This window comes from Benincasa hispida, chromosome 11 (assembly GCF_009727055.1).
Source record: "Benincasa hispida cultivar B227 chromosome 11, ASM972705v1, whole genome shotgun sequence".
Lineage (NCBI taxonomy): Eukaryota > Viridiplantae > Streptophyta > Magnoliopsida > Cucurbitales > Cucurbitaceae > Benincasa > Benincasa hispida.
In genome coordinates, this window is record NC_052359.1 from 69,085,955 (window position 1) to 69,094,058 (window position 8,104).

The following is an 8,104-nucleotide window of genomic DNA, read 5'->3' on the forward strand; positions in this document are numbered from 1 at the left end:
AGCATGGAGTTAAATTTGGGGTTGAATCTGGGGTTGAATCTGGGGTTGGATTTGGGATTGGACTTGGAATTGGACTTGGAGAATCTTTATTTGAAGAATGTGATAAAGACATTGTTTTCAACCTACCAAAAATTTAATTTAAAAACACCTCTTTAGTCTTTAGATCACATGGTGAACTACAAACTTGAGAAACTTATGTTAAATGGAATCCTTATAGGAAAAAATGCCTACTTATACGTAAACCACTCAATTTGTTATTGATTTTGACATGAAAGATTTTACAAAATATTAGTATTACAAAAAGTTTCAAAGTTGAGTGAAAAACTTCTCTACTACTTGGAAAAATAAAAATTGAATAAGCACTATATCCTTTTATCTTATTGTGAGAAATTTCTCTCATTTTTACTTAGTTATCATCTCTCCTTCAAGAGTCTTTTACCATTGTGGACTTTGAAACCAAACACACAAACAAATCTTAATTAACACACAAACAAACCAAACACACAAACAAATCTTAATTAACATATTTATATTTTTACCATTGTGGACTTTGAACATATTTATACTTAATTAACAAACAAAAAAAAAAGTCTGAAGAAGAAAACTAAGAAATTCATGGGAAAAAACGAAACTCGAAAGGAAAACGAAAGGAAATTTTTACCAGCTTCAAGACTCGGCGGTCGCCTTAGAGATTAGAGAACTAGGGCAGGAGTCGAGCTAGCAGACGGCGGTCGTGTTTTCATTTTCGGTGATGGTCGTGTTTTATTTTTCGGCAGTCGCGGATACTAGAGCACGACACGACGCGACGTTTTCGGAAAGCGAAAGCCTCGTGTTTTCAGAAAGCGAAAGCCTCGTTGGGGACTCGAGTAGGGCTGGGTGGCTGGGTACTAGGGAAAGCTAAAGCCGAAAGGGAAGAGAAAGGTAGGGGAAGGGAAGGGGCAGCTGGGGAGTGGGGACTCACGGTCAGAACAGAAGAGAAGGGAATTAGGGAAAGGGAAGGAAGAGGAAGGAGAGGAGAAATAGGCTTTTCCTTTTGGGTTTTTTAGTTTTTAATTTCGAGCTTTTTTTTAGACCTTCTTGACTCCAAATTATAGACATATATATAAATTAATTATTTTATATTATTATAAATATAAATTTATAAAATAAAAAATATATAAAATCGGGGTCAGAGATTAATCTAGATCCGAGTTGAGGTCGGGCCGGGGATATTGTCCCGTCCCCACCCCGTCCCAAGATGGGGCCCCGATTAATTTCCCCGGTTTGACCCCTCCCATGGTCCAACCGAGAAATCCCTGACCCGAATGGGTCGGGTCCCGGGTTTTTTTGCCAACCCTACTCCCACTTCTTGCTCCATACTCTCCCTCATCTCTCCTTAGTCTTGTTCTTCATTAGACACACTTGCAACTTTTTTCTTCAAAACGAAGAATAAATAGAGAAAAACGAAAAAAGAAAAGAACAACATAAACAGAGATCGACAAATAAGAAAAAGGAAAATCGCCTAGAGGACAGCGTAAACTAAAAAAGGAGAAAAAAGAAGAAGAAAAGTAGGAAAAAAAAAGTGTTGCAAAAGAGAGGAGGAGAGAGGAAGAAAAAAGAAGGGTTAAAGTGTAAAATTTAACCCATGATGACATCAGCAAAAGACCAAATTTCATTTATTTATAAGAGTGAGACCAAATTTCAAGTGGCCCCTAAATAGGGTCCATCCGTACAAATTTTTCTAAAGTGATTTTAAATATCAAATATCATGTTTATAAGTGATGTTGAAATTGAATTCGACTTAACTAAAGCCCTTTTGGATCCCGTTCAAGCATTTTTCTTCGAAAATATTATTAGAACATATATTTTTTTTAAAGTATTTTATTTATTAAAGTTTGTAAAACGAAGTCAAGGTGAGCTTAGCTAAATGATTATGAAGCACATATACTTCAAAATATGTAAAAAATCGATATTATATACATATCTGATATTAATTCGTCTATATACGTGATAGATACGTGTCAAATATGTGAAGGGAAGTATCTGATTTTGAATTTTTTTTTAAAATTTCGGAGAAGACGACTTCATGGATCACACTATTCTTTACCACTACAATGAGAAGAAAAATGTGAAAAATAAAGGGAAGTTGAAGAGGGGTGGAAAATGAAAAGACTACTATGTGTTGAAGAAGCAAGAGAAATTAAATGAAATCTAAAAAGTGTCAAGTAGAGATGTCATATTTCTTCATGTGGATGGGGCGGGGCGGGGATTCCCCGATTAGGCGGGAATGGGGGAGGGAGTGGGAGAAAAATTTTCCATGAAATAAACGGGGACGGGGACAGGGAATGCATTCTCTGTCCTCACCCCGATTAGCTTCTACATATTTATTTAGTATAGTTATCTAATGTTAGGTTGTTATTATTACTGTATAAATATTATATTTAAATTTCAAATTTGATTATTTATTGTGAAAGATAATGAATATGTTTAAACTAAATATTTAAATTTAGATTATATGTGTGAATAATTTGATTTATATTTATTTATTTCTACTAAAAAATTTAATTAACTTTTTAGGTCAAATTTTGAGTAATTTATCTTTAAATTAAATTGTCATGTAAAAGTTATCACAATAACCAATTTAGTGATAAAATTAATTATTTAATTACAATTTACTTATATTAATGATTTAATTAATTGATTTTTTATTAAAAAAAAATATAGGTGATTGGATGGGAAATGAAATCCCCTATCATACCCGTGGACATCTACAGTGTCAAGTCACTCGCCTTGACATCCGGATAAGGCACAACTAATATTTAATATATTAAATACTAACATGTTTAATATTTATTATATTTGATATCTTTCAATTTAAAAGTATATTTAATATAATTAAAATCAAAATATCAAATATCATTTCATGCTAAATAATCTTTAGTTCTCTTTCTCTCATACACGTGTCCCAACTCCCATGTGATGTGACCTTTCAATTTTTTTCCTCACCATTTTTTATTGTTTTTACTTTTTTTTTTCGAAAGTTTTTTTTATCTCTCTTTATGATCATGAATTATTCAGGATTTCAATACTGACCATTTGAAGTTATTTAATATGTGTTATTTGTTTTACTATTTTAAAAACTTCGCTATTTATATTTATATTACAATGTTATTAATAAAGAAAGAGACAAAATATATATATATATATATATATAACACTTTATGGTATCCATATCTTAGTGTTTTTAAAAATTGACGAATCATTGTATCCTATTATATCTATATCCCATATTTGTATTCATGTCTATGCTATATAGTTTAGTGATATTGATATATACTCTAATCTAAAAGTTCTTCAAAAAATGATTTTATTTTTAAGACAAATTTTTCATAAGTGTAACAAAATATTATTCATATGTACTTCTTTGATTAACAAACTAGTCTTTCTATATCACAACCACACATTTTACTAATTATTTTACCTTTGCAACAGTTTGATCATTTATTCTCAATTTGATTGCAAAATATCTTCATAAAATTGAGCAGAATGGCGTGGAGTTAAAACAACATTGAGTGGAGCTTTTTTTAGTAGTAGTAATTCCAACACTCTCTTCCATATCAAGTAGTTCTTTTGAGGGCCTTTCAATTTTAAATCCATGGAGTAGATTTGCAAGCGTAAGATGATGATTTGTAGAGAAAATGAGATCCCAGGACACATCTTCGACCACTTCCAAATGGTATCAATTGGGGCTTTGCCCTTTAACATCAAAGTCCTTGTGATGGCCGGTTAGAAATGTTTCTGGTTGAAATTCACTAGAATTTTTCCAAACAATGGAGTCTCTTTGGAGCTTCTGAAGATTCACTATAAGACGTGTCCTTGTAGGGATGTCGTAGCCAGTAACAGTGCAATCTTCCATTGATTCATGAGGAATTGATAGCAGTGCTACAGGGTACAAACACATTGTTTCCTTTTTAATAGCTTGAAGATATATTAGGTTTTTTATGTCTGACTCTTCAACTTGTCTCTATCTCCCAACTTGTTCATCTAGTTCAAGTTGGGCCTTCTTAAGTTTTTCTTGATGGTTGACGAGTAAAGAAAGAGCCCATGTCATTGATGTTGTTGTGGTATCTGATCCAGCTAATATCATACTCTACATAAGTTTCAACCATGTTTAGGATTATTGATGCTCAAATTAATAGTTCATAGAGTTATATTATATTTGTTTTTCTGTTTTTAAAAAAATCTATTTTACTACCTAAAATTTGGATAATAATTTCATTTGAAATCTAACTTTTAAAGTTTTTTTTATATATTTTTATTGTTAAATTACAAATTTAATTTCTATATTTGGGAGAAAGTTAAAATTTCGTACTATAGGATCAAATTCTGACTTATAAAAATATAGACCTCAAATTTGTAAATCCACCTATATTCATTTTGGGGATAAACTAAAAGAATAATAGAGTTTTTTAAAAAAAAATAAAAGAAAAAAAATTAGGCCATACGAGTCCATTTGAAACCATTTTGAAAAATATATATATATATATTTTTTCGACAAAAGGTTAGAAGTTTTCTCGAACTCTACATGTAGTTGAGCTAAAGAATTCGAAGTCATTAATAGTTGATATACCATTCAAATAAATTAACATACCATTAAAAGAAGTCATTTTAAATTATAACTTTATATAAAAATCAATATTCCATTCAAATAAACTAAAATTACAATTAATATTCTATATTGGCAAAATGAGTCTAGTTCAATTAACATAGTATTTATGTTTTAATTTCAACCCGAAGTCAGAAGTTTGATCCTCCTAGAACTCTTTATACATAATTTTTTTCTTTAAAAAAATTATTATACTTCTAATTTACCCTCGTTTTGGAGAAATTTATTCCAAACGACCACATTTAATCTTTAAGTTTTTGTTTTATTTTTTTAGTTCAACAAATAGAATTTGAAAAATTGAATCTCTAACCTCAAATGAGGTACTAGATGCCATAGCTTAGTTGGCATACTTACTTTGATTAGTTTTTAGTTACTTTAATAGAAAGATGACATGATTTTTTCTAAAAATGATTTAAATACTAACATAGCAATATGAAAAATACATGATGCATCCTTAGTTGTATTTATATTTTCGTAGCTTAGTCATGGTTTGCCACATGAAAAACTATTTTTTTTTTTTTATAATACTTTTTACATTATTCTACCGTGTGTAGGGGTGTTCCAAAAAATTCCATGACTTGAGAAATTCGATAATTCTAACTCAATTCGTAGAGTTTGGGTTGATACATGATTTCACTTAAATTGACTCAAACCAACCCAAATTTATTCGTTTTATATGAAAATTATTTTTTTACATACAATACAGATATATTACATATCTTTATTTTAACTATATTCAATTTCATAAATATTTTTGAACTATTTATTCTCCAACTACCGATAAAAATAATGTTAATTATTTTCGACGTAATAAATTTCTAAAATATAAATTAAATTTGAATTGTTTATCTTATTTCAATATTTAAAAACGATTAAATAAATTATTTACATATAAAAATTATACACCTTTTTAATTTTATTTGAATAGATGACTCAAACAATTTATCCGACTGCACTCAATATTCTATAGTTGATTTGGTTTGAGTTAAGTTCATTACTTAATCAAGTATTTTGAGTAAAAGAAATTCACAACTGAATAGTGCTATTTTAATATATTTTCCTAAAAAAAAATACTTACCAAACATGTAGCTTTGATGACGGAATCGACATCATGGTAAGAAAGTTCTTTATCGCCATCTTTAACAATCGACATCATAACATCCATGAAATCTTGCTCTTCTTTCTCTATTTGGCCACAACTTCTCCTCAGCTTATGCTGTGTCAACCATTTATGAATCATCTCATCCAACACTTTTGCCGTCTTCTTCATAACCTTTTCATACCCTCCTAAATCCAACAACTTTAGAAACGGAAACGAATCTGATGGAATGAATATTCCAAACAATTCAACAAAATCCCTCAATACCTTACGATATTGTTCATTACCACTCCCATCGTCGTCGTCGAATAGTCGTTTTCCGACCACTATCCTCAAAATAATGTTCAAAGTTGTTTGTTTAAACCACGTCTTCATATCCACCAACAATGCTTTCTCCTCTCCATTTCTCCTCTCCACATATAACTCATACAACTTCTTAATCAAACTCATGACTTCCGATGCTCTAATGCGTCGGAACTGCTCTAGCCGGTGGCTCGTCAGCAGTTGGAGCGTTGTTATTTTGCGCATGTGGCGCCAAAAGGGACCATATTGAGTGAACGCAAACATGGAATTATTATACCCCAAATGCTTTGCAGCCGCTAGCTAGATGGGGCGGGATGCAAGGATTCTGTCGTTTGTAGTAAAACACTCTTTCGCTATTTCCCAATTGCTGACAACCACTGCTCTATGCATTCCTAATTTCAATGTAAATATTGGTCCATGAGCATCCGCCATAGCCCCTAAGATTTTGTGGGTGGGTTTCGACCCACATAGTAAATGGAGATGGCCGATCAGCGGCCACGTGCCACCGGCTTCAGGTGGCAGTTTCTGCCGTTGGGAAGTGAATATCCTGACCAGAGCATACAATAACAAGATAAAACTTATGATTATTCCGGCTGTGAGTTCGGTAGAGGGGATAGATGATGGTTCCATTAGTGGGTTGTTTGTGTTTGTGTTGTCTCAAAGTTGAAGGAATTTTGATTATTTGTCCAGAGACATGCTATTTATTTTAACTCAAATTAAAGTTCGGTGATGAAATTTTTATTGAAAATGAGATGCAACTTGTGTGCCACAAGGACCATTAATAATTTAATGTCATAACAACATTAATTACATGCATTCTACCGCATATTCTTAACCATTTAGGGGGTGTTTGGGACAGAAGAGGTTATTATAGTCTGTGGCTTTTTTTATAGTATATGTTTGGGATGCAGACTATTAAAATCTGGTTTATAATAGTCCGTGTTTGAGGTGCCGAATATTGTATTTTATATTATAATAATCTGTGTTTAGGGTGCAGAGTATTGTATTCTGTCTTATAACTGTGTTTGGAGTGCAAGTTATTATAGTATGAATTATAAGTCTCTAACTTGAATGTAGATTATTTTAGACCATGTGTAACTTTTTCTACTACCGTATTTTATAATACTAACAATTATACATATGAAATATGTTCCATCAATTTATACAAAATTAATTTCATTGTAATTTATATTAAAAGCTAACAACGATTTTTTTGTCATTTTTAGAGATAGCTTGGTTAACATGGCCAAGAAAGAAAAAAAAATGCATTTCATTCGGTTGCAATTCATGTGTTTCATATATAAAGCTTTTTTTTTTAGGTACAAGCATCTCTAAGATAAAATAACTAACTCATGATTGCAGTTTTAAAATATGACATTTTTTTTAGGTACCAAATGTACTACAAACTTAAATGCATAATTGAAATAAACTAATCATTATTCATTATTGAAAAGTAGGCCAAAACACGGGTTGATCAAACATTCTCTTCAAGGAGGAGGTTGCAATAGTCCAACTTGAGGGCCGTGGGAACGGATAAGAAGCTCTCCGTATCTTGCATCATGAGGAATATGATTTGCATAAGCTTCACCCTTTGTTGGTTATGCAATTCAGGAATATCTCGAAGTTGGTTTACGACTTCCGCATGTAGTTTGACTTCAGTTGTACGCTTCTCTTTCGGCCATTCTGCAATCGCCTTCAATTGGTCATTTGCGAACTCCATCGCATTCCTAACAATCTTTGTTGTTTCATATTGATTCCCACTTTGCTTCCTCTTACATCCTCTCGAAGCATTTTCTGTTGTAGTACTTCGACCGATACGTGTTCCATGCATGTCATCCTGTGACATGTTGATTACCTCACTAGATATCGTGGGGATGTTTGGATCCTGTGATTCATGAATAGGAACTCCATCATTCATATAGCTTGGCACGTTAGATCTGACGTCCATAAAGGTCTCTGACCGTCCTCTCGTAGCCCGATCCTTGCCAAACACGTAGGCCAGATCATCATAGTATGGGAACGACTTGTGTAGAAGCCCCTTTGCTGCAGGATGACTT

The 8,104-nt window shown here is 32.1% G+C and overlaps 1 pseudogene; it reads right to left on the reverse strand.

Moving 5' to 3' along the window:
• Positions 1-3,476: 3,476 nt before the first annotated feature.
• On the reverse strand, positions 3,477-6,682 carry LOC120091994 (annotated as a pseudogene).
• Positions 6,683-8,104: the final 1,422 nt, after the last annotated feature.